This window comes from Somniosus microcephalus, chromosome 8 (assembly GCF_052327205.1).
Source record: "Somniosus microcephalus isolate GS21.2 chromosome 8, FLI_Smic_1.0, whole genome shotgun sequence".
NCBI classification, from domain to species: domain Eukaryota; kingdom Metazoa; phylum Chordata; class Chondrichthyes; order Squaliformes; family Somniosidae; genus Somniosus; species Somniosus microcephalus.
Genome location: NC_140994.1, coordinates 196,793,539 through 196,808,736, shown reverse-complemented (window position 1 = coordinate 196,808,736; position 15,198 = coordinate 196,793,539). Strand labels below are relative to the sequence as shown.

The 15,198-nt window shown below is 47.5% G+C and overlaps 1 protein-coding gene across 8 annotated transcripts in view; it reads left to right on the top strand.

Moving 5' to 3' along the window:
- cnot6a (CCR4-NOT transcription complex, subunit 6a) overlaps positions 1–15,198 on the top strand; it is a 96,061-nt gene that overhangs the window by 23,953 nt on the left and 56,910 nt on the right. The gene's annotated exons all lie outside the window — the stretch shown is intronic.

The following is a 15,198-nucleotide window of genomic DNA, read 5'->3' as shown; positions in this document are numbered from 1 at the left end:
ATGAATGGAAAGACCCTAGGCAAGACGGAGGGTCAGAGGGATCTGGGTGTGCAAGTACACAGATCCCTGAAGGCGGCGGAACAGGTGGATAAGGTGGTAAAAAAGGCATATGGGATACTTGCCTTCATTAGCCGAGGCATAGAATATAAGAGCAAGGAGGTTATGATGGAGCTGTATAAAACACTGGTTAGGCCACAGCTGGAATATTGTGTGCAGTTCTGGTCGCCACACTACAGGAAGGATGTGATCGCGTTAGAGAGGGTGCAGAGGAGGTTCACCAGGATGTTACCAGGGCTGGAGCGCTTCAGCTATGAAGAGAGACTGGGCAGGTTGGGTTTGTTTTCCTTGGAGCTGAGGAGGCTGAGGGGGGACATGATTGAGGTGTACAAAATTATGAGGGGCATAGATAGGATGGATGCTGAGGAGCTTTTTCCCTTAGTAGAGGGGTCAATAACTAGGGGGCATAGATTCAAGGTAAAGGGCGGGAGGTTTAGAGGGGATTTGAGAAAGAACTTTTTCACCCAGAGGGTGGTTGGAGTCTGGAACTCACTGCCTGAAAGGGTTGTGGAGGCAGAAACCCTCAACATTTAAGAAGCATTTGGATGTGCACTTGAAATGCCATAGCATACAAGGCTACGGGCCAAATGCTGGAATATGGGATTAGATTAGACAGGGCTTGATGGCCGGCGCGGACACGATGGGCCGAAGGGCCTCTATCCGTGCTGTATTACTCTATGACTCTATGACTCTATAACCAGTGCTTTATAAAGGATCAGCATAACTTCTCTACTTTTGTACTCAATACTTCTATTTATGAAGCCCAAGATCCCATTTGCTTTGTTAACCACACTCAATGTCCCGCCACCTTCAGGGACCTATGCACATTAACTCCCAGGTCCCTCTGTCTCTGTGCACTCTTTATAACTGCCATTAAGTGTATATTGCCTCTCCCTGTTCCTTCTGCCAAAATGCATCACCTCACACTTCTCTCTCAAATTCCATCTGCCACTTGTCTGCCCATTCTACTAGCCTTTCTATGTCCTGTTGCAGTCGATTGGTATCATCCTCGCTGTTTGCCACAACCCCAAGTTTGGTGTCATCGGCAAATTTAGAAATTCTACTTTGTATTCCAATATCCAGGTCATTTATTTATATACCATATATCCAAAAAAAAGCAGCGGCCACAGCACTGACCCTTGGGGAACATCACTGTCTGTCACCCTCCAGTCTGAAAAACAGCCATTTACCACAACTCACTTTTTTTTGTCCTTAAGCCAATTCCTTATCCAAGCTGCCACTGACCCACCTATTCCATGGGCCTCAATTTTGTTAACCAGCCTTCTACGTGGTACTTTGTCAAACGCCTTCCTAAAATCCATGTAGACAACATCCATTGCATTCCCTTCATCGATCCTCCCTGTTACTTCATCAAAAAATTAAATTAGATTATTCAAACGTGATCTACCTTATACAAATGTGTTGGCTCTCCTTAATTATCTTAAACCTCTCCAAGTACAGGAAACTCTCTTTTTTTACCGGTACCTAAATAACTGGAAATCTCTCTTAACTAGCAAAATTCAGGAGTAGGTTCAGGTAAGTTTTACTTCATATTAGTGGCTGTGTTACCGGGGTTCCTGGATCTTTGGCCGTGTAACCGGGGTTCCTGCACCTGTTACCATGCAACAGGGACGCCTGGATCTGTGGCCGTGTACGGGGCTCTGGTACCTTAGTAAGTATACCTCTCTAATCCGGACTTTTTGATCAACCGGCACCACGTCAGTGTTGGATAAGAAGAGTTTCCTGTACCTGTTAATTTTTTCCTTGATTATTGTTTCTAAAACTTTACCCACCACTGATGTTAAACTGACCGGCCTGTAGTTACTAGGATTGTCCTTGCACCCTTTCTTGAACAATGGTGTCACATTTGCCACTTTCCAATTCCCAGGCGCACCCCCCGCATCTAGGGAAGATTGGAAAATTATGGCAAGCCCTTCCGCTATCTCCTCCCCCAATTCCCTTAGCAATCTGGGATGCAAGCCATCTGGACCAGGCCACTTATCCACTCTAAGCATACCCAGCCTTTCTAGTACATCCTGTCTCATTTTTCATACCTTCCATTGCTTCTCCCTTTTCCACTTCTACTGATATTTTGTCAGTATCCACCTCTTTAGTAAACACTGATACAAAGTACTCATTGCATATTCTAGCCTTGCCCTGCACCTCTACGCATATAACACCACCTTTGTCGCTAATAGGCCCCACCCCGCCTCTTACCGCCTGCTTACTGTTTACATGCCGGTAGAAGATTTTTGGGTTCCCTTTTATGTTAACTGCCATTCTACTCTCATAGCCAATCTTCTTTTCATCTTCACTTCCCCTCTCAACTTGTATTTGGTCGGGTTTTTCCTTGAAGAATTCACCTGATGTGCATCATACACCCTCTTTTTGTTTCATCATCTTTATCTCCCTCGTCATCCAAGGAGCCCTTGTTTTGGTTCCCTTACCCTTCCCTCTTTTTGGAATGTACCTAGCCTGTACTTGGCGCATCTCCTTTTTAAAAACGTGCAAGGACCGCACGTCAACCCAAGTACCCCACCCACCGAATGCCCCACCTGTGACAGAGACTGTAGGTCCCACATTGGACTCATCAGTCACCTGAGAACTCATTTTTAATGTGGAAGCAAGTCATCCTCGGTTCCAAGGGACTGCCTAAGAAAGATCACCCATTGTTCCGTCACAGTTTTTCCTGTCAGTCTTTGGTTCCATTTTACCTGGCTAGATCCTTTTGCATCCCATTGAAGTTGGCCCTTTTCCAGTTTAGAAGTTCCACTCGAGATTGTTCCTTGCTCCTTTCCATTGCTAATCTAAATTTTATGATACGATGATCACTTGTACCCAAGTGTTCTCCCACAGACACTTGGTCAACCTGGCCCACCTCAATTCCCAGCACCAGATCCAGCAATAATGCCTCCTTCCTAGTTGGGCCAAGAACATACTGATCAAGGAAATTCTCCTGAACACGTTTCCCTTTACCCTAGCATTATCCCAATCGATATTTGGGTAATTAAAGTCCCCCAATATCACCACTCTTTGCTCTTGCATATCTCTGCGATTTCCCTGCAGATTTGCTCCTCTACCTCCCTCTCACTATTTGGAGGCCTATAGAATACCCCCAATAGTGTGATCATACACTTTTTGCTCCTCAACTCTAACCAAATGGATTCTGTCCTTGTCCCCTCAAAAACATCCTCCCTTTCCAACACTACAGTGTCTTCCTTAATCAGCTCTGCCACCCCACCTCCCTTTTTTCGTTCCCTATCTTTTCTGAACACCTTGTACCCTTGAATATTAAGTGCCCAGTGCTCACTTTTTAAGCCACATTTCTGTTATTGCCGCATGGCTAATTGTGCTTGTATCTCACCAACCTTATTCACCACACTTTGTGCGTTTACGTACATGCATTCTAAACCCATTTTTGAATTTTTCGTAGTCTTTCTTAGTCTGCTCCTATCTAATATGTTACGACTACCGCCCCTAGTGCTGCTATCTTCTCTAGTACTATCCAACACACTCCCTCTTTTATGCACCTTATTCCTCTTCTCTACTCCTAATATGCTGGTGCCCATCCCCCCTGCCAAGCTAGTTTAAACCCTCCCCAACAGCACTAGCAAACCTCCCTGTGATAATATTGGTCCTGGCTCTGTTGAGGTGTAATATGTCCTGGTTGTACAGGTCCCACCTTCCCCAGAAACGGTCCCAATGCCTCAGGAATCTAAAGCCCTCCCTCCTGCACCATCTCTCCAGCCATGCATTCATCTGTTCTAACCTCCTATTCCAGTACTCACTAGCACGTGGCACCAAGTGTAATCTGGAGATTACTACCTTTGATATCCTGCTTTTTAATCTCCTAGCTCCCTGAACTCTGCCTGCAGGACCTCATCCCTCTTTCTGCCTATGTAGTTGGTACCGATATGGACAGCGACCTCTGGCTGTTCTCCCCCCCCCTCCCCCCTCGGTGTCCTGCAACCGCTCAGTGACATCCTTGACCCTAGTACCAGGGAGGCAACATACCATCCTGGAGTCACGTCTGCAGCCGCAGAAACGCCTGTCTGCTCCCCTAACTATCGAATCCCCTACCGCTATTGCTCTTCCACTCTTTTTCCTCCCTCCCTGTGCCGCTGAGCCACCCGTGGTGCCGTGGACTTGTCTCTGGCTGCACTCCCCAGAGAAACCATCACCCTCACCAGTACTCAGAACAGAATACTGGTTGGAGAGTGAGGTGCACTCCGGGGGCTCCTGCACTACCTGCCTAGTCGTCCTCCTCCTGTCTAGCGGTCACCCATTCCCTTTGCCTGCATACTCTTAAGCTGCGGGATGACCATCTCCAGAAACGTGCTATCCACGTAACTCAGCCTCGCGGACGCACCGCAGTGACTCCAGCTGCCGCTTAAGCTCTGAAACACAGATCTCGAGCTGCCGTAGCTGGTGACACTTTCTGCACATGTGGTCGTCCAGGCTATGTGAAGCATCCAGGACTTCTCGCATGGCACAGGATGTGCACTCCACGGGACTGAGCTGCCCTGCCATACCTCTAATAGACTCAGAACTAACTTAGCAGAAATAAACATAAAACTTAAAACACTCACCAGTTACTCAGCACCTTCCCTTGTGCCGATGTCACTTTTTCTACATTGATGTCACTCTTTCGGATTTTTCCTCTGAGTTGCTGCGCCTCTCGCTCTGCTCCAGCTCTGATCTCGCCCACGTCTGCTGCCTCCTCTCTCCACTGCTCTCTCATTCTTTATAGCTCCACTGCTCTCGCGCTCTTTATAGCGCCGCTGCTCTTGCTCCTCTTCTCTCCGCTGCTCTTGCGCTCTTTATAGCGCCACTGCTCTCACTTCTCTCGCCGCTGCTCTTGCGCTCTTTATAGCGGCGCTGCTGCTCTTGCGCTCTTTATAGCGCCACTTCTCTCGCCGCTCCTCTCCGCTGCTCTCGTGCTCGTTATAGCACTCCTGCTCCTAGCGCTGCTGCTCTCGCGCTCTTTAAAGCGGCGCTGCTCCAACTCCTAGCGCTGCTGCTCTCGCGCTCTTCATAGAGGCGCTGCTCCAACTCCTAGCGCTGCTGCTCTCGCGCTCTTTATAGCGCTGCTGCTCTCGTGCTCTTTATAGCGGCACTGCTCTTGCTAATCTCGCCGCTCTCGCGCTCTTTATAGCACTGCTGCTCCTAGCACCGCTGCTCTCGCTCCTCCTCTCCGCTGTTCCCGCTTCTAGCGGCGCGGCTCTCGCGCCTCTCACCGCTATTTAATTAACTGAATTTAATTTCCCTAGCTGCTTTGGTGGGCTTTGAACTCCTGTCTCTGGATCATTAGTCCAGGCCTCTGGATTACTAGTCCAGTAACATAACCACTATGCTAACGTTCCTGTTATTTTGTGCAGATTAATATGTTGGTAGTCATTATCCGAACCTGGGGTCCTAAATCTAAACAAAGGAAACTACGAAGGTATGAGGAGTGAGTTGGTTATGATAGATTGGGGAGCTTCATTAAAAGGCATGACGGTGGATAGGCAATGGCTAACATTTAAGGAACGAATGCATGAATTGCAACAGTTACACATTTCTTTCTGGCACAAAAGGAAAAGTGGCCCAACCATGGCTAACAAAAGGAATTAACAATAGTATTAGATCCAAAGAGGAGTCATATAAAGTTGCCAGAAAAAGTAGCAAGCCTGATGATTGGGAGCAGTTTAGAGTTCAGCAAACAAGGACCAAGAGATTGATTTTAAGAGTGGAAAAATAGAGTACGAGAGTAAACTTGCAAGAGCATAAAAGCGGATTGTAAAAGCTTCTACAAGTAATGTAAAAAGCAAAAGATTATTGAAGACAAATGTAGGTCCCTTACTGTCAGAAACGGGATAATTTATAACGGGGAACAAGGAAATGGCAGAGCAATTAAACAAATACTTTGGTTCTGTCTTCATGGAAGAGTACACAAATAACTTCCCAGAAAGGCTAGGGAACCAAGGGTCTAGTATGAAGGAGGAATTAAAGGAAATTAGTATTCGTAAAAAAAATAGTGCTGGACAAATTAATGGGACTGAAAGCTGATGAAATCCCCAGGGCCTGATGATCAGCATCCCAGAGTACTAAAAGAGGTAGCCATGGAAACAGTGGATGCATTGGTTGTCATCTTCCAAAATTCTATAGATTATGGAACAGTTCCTGCAGATTGGAGGGTGGCAAATGTTAACCCCACTGTTTAAAAAAAGGAGGGAGAGAGAAAACGGGGAACTACAGACCGGTTAGCCTAACATCAGTAGCAGGGAAAATGCTTGAGTCTATTATAAAGGATGTGATAACAGGACACTTTATAAAAATAAAAAAAATAATAAATAAATAAATAAAAATAAAAATATCAATGGGATTAGACAAAGTCAACATGGATTTATGAAAGGGAAATCATGTTTGACAAACCTACTGGAGTTTTTTGAGGATGTAATTGGTAGAATAGATGAGGGAGAACCAGTGGATGTGTATTTGGATTTTCGGAAGGCCTTTGATAAAGTCCCACATAAGAGGTTAGTGTGCAAAATTAAAGCACATGGGATTGGGGGTAATATACTGGCATGGATTGAAAATTGGTTAACAGACAGGAAACAGAGTAGGAATAAATGGGTATTTTTTGGGGTGGCAGGCGGTGACTAGTGGGGTACCGCAGGGACCAGTGCTTGGGCCCCAGCTATTCACAATATATATCAATGATTTGGATGAGGGAACCAAATGTAATATTTCCAAGTTTGCTGATGTCACAAAACTAGGTGGGATTGTGAGTTGTGAGGAGGATGCAAAGAGACTTCAAGGCGATTTAAACAAGTTGAGTGAGTGGGCAAATACAAGGCAGATAGAAACATAGAAGATAGGAGCAGGAGTAGGCCATTCGGCCCCTCAAGCCTGTTCCGCCATTTAATGAGATCATGGCTGATCATCCAAATTCAGTATCCTGTCCCTGCTTTCCCCCCATATCCCTTGCTCACTTAGCCGTAAGAAATATATCTAACTCCTTCTTGAATATATTTAATAAGTTGGCCTCAATTGCCTTCTGTGGTAGAGAATTCCACAGGTTCACCACTCTCTGGGTGAAGAAATTCCTCCTCATCTCAGTCCTAAATGGTTTACCCCTTATCCTTAGGCTGTGACCCCTGGTTCTGGACTCCCCTGCCATCGGGAACATCCTTCCTGCATCTAGTCTGTCTAGTCCTGTTAGAATTTTATAAGTTTCAATGAGATCCCCTCTCATTCTTCTAAACTCTAGCGAATATAAGCCTAATCGACCCAATCTCTCTTCATACGTCATTCCTGCAATCCCGGGTATCAGTCTGGTGAATCTTCGCTGCACTCCCTCCATGGCAAGAACATCCTTCCTCAGATAAGGCGACCAAAACTGCACACAATACTCAAGATGTGGTCTCATCAAGGCCCTGTACAACTGCAGCAAGACATCCTTGCTCCTGTACACAAACCCTCTCGCTACGAAGGCCAACATGCCATTTGCCTTCTTAACCGCCTGCTGCACCTGCATGCTTACCTTCAGCGACTGGTGCACAAGGACACCCAGGTCTCGTCGCACTTCCCCTTTTCCCAATCTATTGCCGTTCAGATAATCTGTCTTCCTGTTTTTACCACCGAAGTGGATAACCTCGCATTTATCCACATTGGGCAGATGCATGGCAAATGCAGTATAATCACCCAACCTGTCCAATTCATACTGGATGCTGTATAACGTGGATAAATGTGAAGTTATCCACTTCAATAGGAAGAACAAAAGTAGAGTATTATTTAAATGGTGCTAGATTGGGAAATGCTGATGTACAAAGGGACCTGGGTGTCCTTATACACCAGTCACTGAAAGCAAACATGCATGTGCAGCAAGCAGTTAGGAAGGCAAATGGTATGTTGGCCTTCATTGCAAGAGGATTTGAGCATAGGAGCAAGGATGTCTTACTACAGTTATACAGGGCCTTAGTGAGATCGCACCTGGAGTACTGTGTGCAGTTTTGGCCTCCTTACCTAAGAAAGGATATACTTGCCATAGAGGGAGTGCAGCGAAGGTTCACCAGACTGATTCCTGGGATGGCAGGACTGTCGTATGAGGAGAGATTGGGTCGACTAGGCCTGTATTCACTGGAGTTTAGAAGAATGAGAGGGGATCTCATTGAAACGTATAAAATTCTGACAGGACTAGACAGACGGGATGCAGGGAGGATGTTTCCCCTGGCTGGGGGGGTCTAGAACGAGCGGCCACAGTCTTAGGATACTGGGTAGGACATTAGGACTGAGATGATGAGAAATGTCTTCACTGAGGGTGGTGAACCTGTGGAATTCTCTACCACGGAAGGCTGTGGAGGTCAAATCACTGAATATGTTTGAGGAGATAGATAGATTTCTAGACACAAAAAGGAATCGAGAGGTATGAGGAGAGAGTGGGAATATGGTATTGAGATAGAGGATCAGCCATGATCATAATGAATCTTGGAGCAGGCTCGAAGGGCCAAATGGCCTACTCTTTTTCTATGTTTCTATTAAGAGTAAAATAAAATACAATGTTAAGCAGAAGGGTGTGGTTTGTAGTATAGTGCTGAATTTTCTACCATTAAATATTCTCTGTATCCTATTGTAGCTAATTTGTATTAATATTAGTCATTCAGCCAACTACAGTGCTAGTTTTTGCAAAGATTTTGAAGTCACCAATCTGTTTATCAAAAAAAAATAATTCTCTGGATATAGGCTTGAGAAGGTGGTGGTTGTCTTGAACCACTACGTAGAGGTTTGATACAACTGAGTGGCTTGCAGTTAAGAATCAACCACATTGGTGTGGGACTAGAGGTGAGGATGGCAGATTTCCTTGCTTAAAGGACTTTAGGGAACCAGTTTTTTAATATTTAGGATTTTTAGGATAATTGACTGCTTCATGGTCACGTTTACTGGTGTATGCTTTTTTAAGCTATTTAATTACTCAAACTGCCATGGTGGGGTTTAAACTTGCATTGTCTGGATTACTAGCCCAGTAACTACAGTACCCTGACAACCAGGAAACATGCAAGGATTTTTTTAAAATAAACATGGTAAATAAAATCTAGTACAGAATTTACATGAAATTACATTATCTTGAATTTTTGTATTTTAAGCCCTTGGTTTGATATGATTTGCACAAGCTGAAAAAGTACAGTAGCTTGTAATTTTGGTAATATGTCTACATGCATGAGTATATTGCATTAACTAGGATAACCTCATGAATTCCGTATACCTCTACTGCCCATCTTAACTTTAGTTTCCTAGTTCCCTCTAATTAGATTAGGAACATGACCGTGCAACATACCTACATTGAAACTACCATTTAACATACCTGTAATACTGCAGTAAATACTGAATGTGGGGCATACACTTCGCTACCAGTTGTTACATTTAATCATTTACAACTTAATTTTTTTTAAAAACATGATGTTGTGGCGGAGCCACTGTGACTCTGGGCAACTGTACATAATTCCCTTTAACGATGTTCTAACACCAGCCTAAGTCTGTACCATGGTGTTAGACATTACTTCGTTTTGTATATAGTGTTTGTATGCACGGGGCGTGGCCCCTTTAAGAGCGCGGGAAAAAGCGGGTAAACGCGATGACGTCATGTCGCAAACCACGTGACTGCCCTGGCAGTCCTCGTGGAAGCTCCATCTTGTACAGACCTGTTTTCGTGGTTCTCCTGTATCGATCTTAACAAACTGTTTAAACTCGTTTAGTTTTACATTAAAAGCCTGTTTTTGTTTGATCGCCTGAGTCGACCTCAGTTCTTAGTTAGGAATTCGTCAATTCCTACATTGGTGACCCCGTCTTTTGTGAACGTTTTTCACAAAAAGAACACAACATGGAGGCCAACGCTGTTTTGAAGCTACCGCAGTTCTGGGAGCAGCAAGCAACCACGTGGTTCATTCAGGTCGAGGCACAATTCGCACTGAGGGACATCGTTGCGGATCAGACCCGATATCTCCACGTGGTCTCCGCCCTCGACGGCTCTACCGCCTCACGGATCGTCAGCCTCCTCGAGAACCCTCCAACAGAGCACAAGTACGAAACCCTCAAGGCGCGGTTGCTGCAAGTTTTCAGGCTCACTAAATCGGAGCGCGCCCGTCGACTGCTCGCTATGCCCGGGCTCGGGGACTCCAAGCCTTCGGAGTTAATGAGCCAAATGCTCGCCCTCCTTGGCTCCGAACCGGAATGCTTCCTATTCCGGGAATTATTCCTCAGCCAGCTAATGGAACAGGTGCAAGCTGCCTTGGCCAGATCCGAAGTTGAGGACTGCGCAGCACTCGCGGCAGAGGCAGACAAAATATTCGCCGTTACTCAGCAGTACTGCGCCGCCACAAGGTGCCCATCCCCCACAGACGCTCGTCAGCCTGCTGAGCTGTGTCCCTACCACGTGCGGTTTGGCGCGAAAGCGAGACGTTGCCGCCCTCCCTGCAGTTCCCCCCCCAAAAAAAACTACGACCACCGAGGACCGGGTCTAACGGGCGCCCCGCGGCCGCGATGGCGATCGGCAACGCGGGCAAGCTGCTGTTTATCACCGATACGCTCTCTGGTTGTCATTTCCTGTGCAACACCGGGGCGCAGTGCAGCATATTACCTGCGTCTGCCCTCGATGTTCAGACCGGGATTCACGGTCTCGCCCTTGAAGCGGCCAATGGCACGGCAATTCGGACCTTCGGCAGACGGCGGGTGCAGTTGTGTTTCAGAGGCCAGCGTTTCCACTGGGAGTTTCACAAGGTTTCGCAACCCATTCTCGGTGCGGATTTCCTGTGTGCGAACAGCCTCCTGGTTGACGTGAGGAACCGGCGGTTGATCAACGCGGCAACTTTTCATTCTATCCCTTGTTACGTCACGCACCGTCGCCTGTGCTTTTCCGCCTCCGGATGAGTTCGCTCGCCTGCTCGGCGAATTCCCCGACCCGACAAGGCCCACTTTCTTCTCCACGGCCACGAAACATGGTGTGGAACACCACATCACCACCAACGGCCCCCCGGTCTACGTGCGGGCCTGGAACCTGGCAAGCTGGCGGTCGCGAAAGCGGAGTTCGTGACCCTGGAACGGTTAGGGATTATTCGCCGGTCGAATAGTCCCTGGTCTTCACCCCTCCACATCGTTCCGAAGCCTGGCGGATGGCGGCCATGCGGCGACTATCGACGCCTAAACGACGCCACCACTCCTGATCGGTACCCGATCTCCCCCCCCCCCCCCCCCATATTCAGGATTTCTCTGCCCATTTGGCAGGGAACACTGTCTTCTCGAAAGTCGACCTCGTCCGGGGCTACCACCAGGTCCCCATTCATCCCCAAGACGTTCAGAAGACCGCAGTCATCACCCCATTTGGCCTTTTCGAGTTCTTAAGAGTGCCATTTGGGTTGAAGAACGCCGCCCAGGCTTTCCAACGCCTGATGGACTCCGTGCTGCGGGACCTCGAGTTCCTCTTTATCTACTTAGACAACATCCTCGTTGCCAGTCCCACCAAAGCAGAACACATCTGTCACCTACGCACCCTTTCTCAGCGTCTCAGCCAACATGGTCTGATTATCAACCCGGCCAAGTGTCAGTTTGGCCTGCAGCAAATTGATTTCCTGGGGCATTGCATCACTTCAGAGGGAGCGGTTCCTTTACAAGTGAAGGTGGAGGCGGTGGCATCTTTTCCACGCCCGCAAACCATTAAGGCCCTGCAGGAATTCCTAGGCATGGTAAACTTTTACCACCGTTGCGTGCCCAAAGCAGCACTGCTCATGCAGCCCCTGTACGAGGCTCTCCAGGGCAGGACTGGCAAAGATATGGTAGACCGGACGGAAGACATGGCCCGGGCGTTCGCCGACAAAGCCTTGGCCAATGCGACTATGCTGGCGCACCCGCTGCCAGAAGCCACCATCGCCCTCACCACCGACTCGTCAGACTACGCAATCGGCGCCGTGCAAGAGCAGTGGGTGAATGGGACTTGGCAGCTGTTGGCATTCTTCAGCCGTCAACTACGGCGGAACGAGAGGAAGTATAGCACATTCGACCGGGAGTTGCTCGCTCTTTTTCTGGCCATCCGACATTTTCGCTTTCTCCTGGAAGGACGTCCCTTCACCGCCTTCGTGGACCATAAGCCGCTCAACTTCGCCATGACCAAGACCGCCAAACCGTGGGCATCCCGACAGCAATGTCACCTGACATACATATCAGAGTTCACCACGGATATACAACATGTGGCCGGTAAGGACAACCTGGTGGCCGACTGCCCCTCCCGCGCGACCGTCAATACGGTTCATTTAGGCATCGATTATGCCCTCGTGGCAGCGGATCAAGCCTCGGACCCAGAAGTCCAAGCCTACAGAACCACCGTCACTGGCCTCCAGTTGGCCGACGTCCAGTTCCATGCGGCAGGTACCACGCTCTTGTGTGACGCCTCCGTTCGGGACCCTCGCCCGGCCGTCTGGCGCCGCAAAGTGTTCGACGCCATACATGGGTTATCACACCCAGAATTGAAGGCCTCCCAGAAGCTGATGTCGAGGAAATTCGTATGGCACAGCATGCACAAGGATGTCCGCGACTGGACCAACACCTGCGTGGTCTGCCAAAAGGCCAAAGTACAGCGTCACATCAAAGCTCCGTTGGCCACCTTCACAGTGCCGGAGCGACGGTTTGACCATGTCAATGTGGACCTGGTGGGTCCACTCCCACCCTCCCATGGTTTTTCACACATCCTGACCATGGTTGACCGCACCACCAGATGGCCGGAGGCGGTTCCCCTATCATCCACTACTTCGACGGACGTGGCCAGGGCGTTCATTTCCACCTGGGTCGCCTGTTTCAGAGTGCCCGCTGATATTTCTTCAGACAGGGGACTGCAGTTTTCCTCCAAACTCTGGAATGCAGTGGCCCAAGGGCTTGGTGTCAAATTACACCGCACCACAGCCTACCACCCACAGGTGAATGGTCTCTCAAAGTTTCCACCGGTCACTAAAAGCCTCCGAGGGCCAGCCTCCAGGACGCTGGATGGGCAGACAAGCTACCGTGGGTCCTGTTGGGCCTTCGCACGGCCCCCAAAGAAGACCTTCACTCTTCATCCGCGGAGCTGGTGTACGGACAACCATTACTAGTCCCAGGAGATCTTCTACCGGAATCAACGAAGCCATGGTTCGCGTCTGACCAGTTGACTAGTCACTGGGAGGTGGCCAGCTGTTTCGCGCCAGTGCCCACTTCCCACCACGGGCTGCAGAGTTGGCATGTTCCAACGGGGCTTCACAAGGCAGAATACGTCTTTATTCGCCATGATGCTCACCGGAATCCACTCAAGGCCCCATATACTGGTCCCTTCCGCGTGTTGGAGGCAGGGGACAAAACCTTCACCGTAGATGTCAGTGGTAAGCCGGACCACATTTCAGTCGATCGATTGAAGCCGGCGCATCTGGACCTCGACCGCCCCGTTGAACGAGGTCGGCCACCCAGCGCCGTTCCGGCAGACCAAGCGCAACCAGCCGCCCAGCAGTCTCCACTACAGGAGTCATTCCAACAGGCTCATCAGACCCCCTCGCCGTTTGACTTTGTCTGTTAAAGCGAATTCTGGGGGGGCGCATGTGGCGGAGCCACTGAGTGACTCTGGGCAACTGTACATAATTCCCTTTAACGATGTTCTAACACCAGCCTAAGTCTGTACCATGGTGTTAGACATTACTTCATTTTGTATATAGTGTTTGTATGCACGGGGCGTCATGTCGCAAACCACGTGACTGCCCTGGCAGTCCTCGTGGAAGCTCCATCTTGTACAGACCTGTTTTCGTGGTTCTCCTGTATCGATCTGAACAAACTGTTTAAACTCGTTTAGTTTTACATTAAAAGCCTGTTTGTTTGATCGCCTGAGCCGACCTCAGTTCTTAGTTAGGAATTCGTCAATTCCTACAATGTAGACTATATGCCACCTCCTAGTACTAGATCAGTTTTAGTAAATCATTGCGATAATAGTACTGTTCATTGCGTTCAATATTTATCATGTTGCCATTCTGCTGAATGAACCCAAAATAAATTGAAATAGTGTTGAATATGCACTGATCCTGATTAGTCATGTGTCAAAGCGCTCTAAAAAATCAATTTGCATTTGATGATGTAAAAGCCGTCCAATGTGACTTAGAATTATTTGAGGGGACGTGGGAAGAAAGTGGTTAAATGTAGGCTGATTTGACCTAGCAAATGTGCTCCACTGGCAATTATTACATTTTAAAGCCCTAATAAACTCTTCAAATTGTAATTAGCTGTTTTGGTCTTGTAATTGGGACACATTTTTATTTCATCTTGGAAGGGGAATTGTTGCATGAAATCTCACAAAGGTCTACAATTCAATTTTGTTTGTGGGGGAGGAGAATGGCCTCCTGTGTCATAAATTTCTATGATTCTAGGAATAGAGGAGGAATTGCAGAAGTGTTAGAAAATAAGATGTAAAGAAGTAATCATTGATAACAAAGAAATTGTACTATAACTGCATTCCTCAGGAAGCTTCCTTGTAAATCCTAATGTGGGTTATTTTGTGTTGTGTATTTTTGACGAGGTATAAATGTGCATATGTAAGTGTTTAAGAGCAGACATGACTTGAAAATCATTGACTTGACAATCAGCTGTCAAAAGACAACAATACAGGTAAATGGGTTCAAGTTAAATCTATAGTGAAAATCTTTTCTTTAGAAAGTTAAATTCATTTGCATGGCACTGGGACACACTTTACTGTTACTTCTCCCATAATTGAAGATTTCAGGAAAGTAAAGCAATAATTCTATTGCATAACATCATTGTCTTTTAATGTAGAAAATGTGCAATGGTATCTTAGAAGGAGGGAGAGAAAATAATTAGAATAGACAAAGGAATGAATGCACGCTATGGAGAGAAGAGACTAGGGAGGGGTGACCATGTTTCATTGAAAAGATGGCCTTTTCAGAAGATTTTTTCAATGTGGAGAAAGAAGAGTGGCACCAAGGTTTAGGGAGGGAATTTGAGAGTAGGGCTCCACTGCCAGTTATGTTTTAAAGAATGGCCAGAGTCTGGGCTGAAAGATGAGGGGTGTTAGAAAGCTGCAGATGAATGATAGGATGGGGCCATGGAGAAATTTGGAGATGAGGATTTAATTAGTTGAGAGAGTGA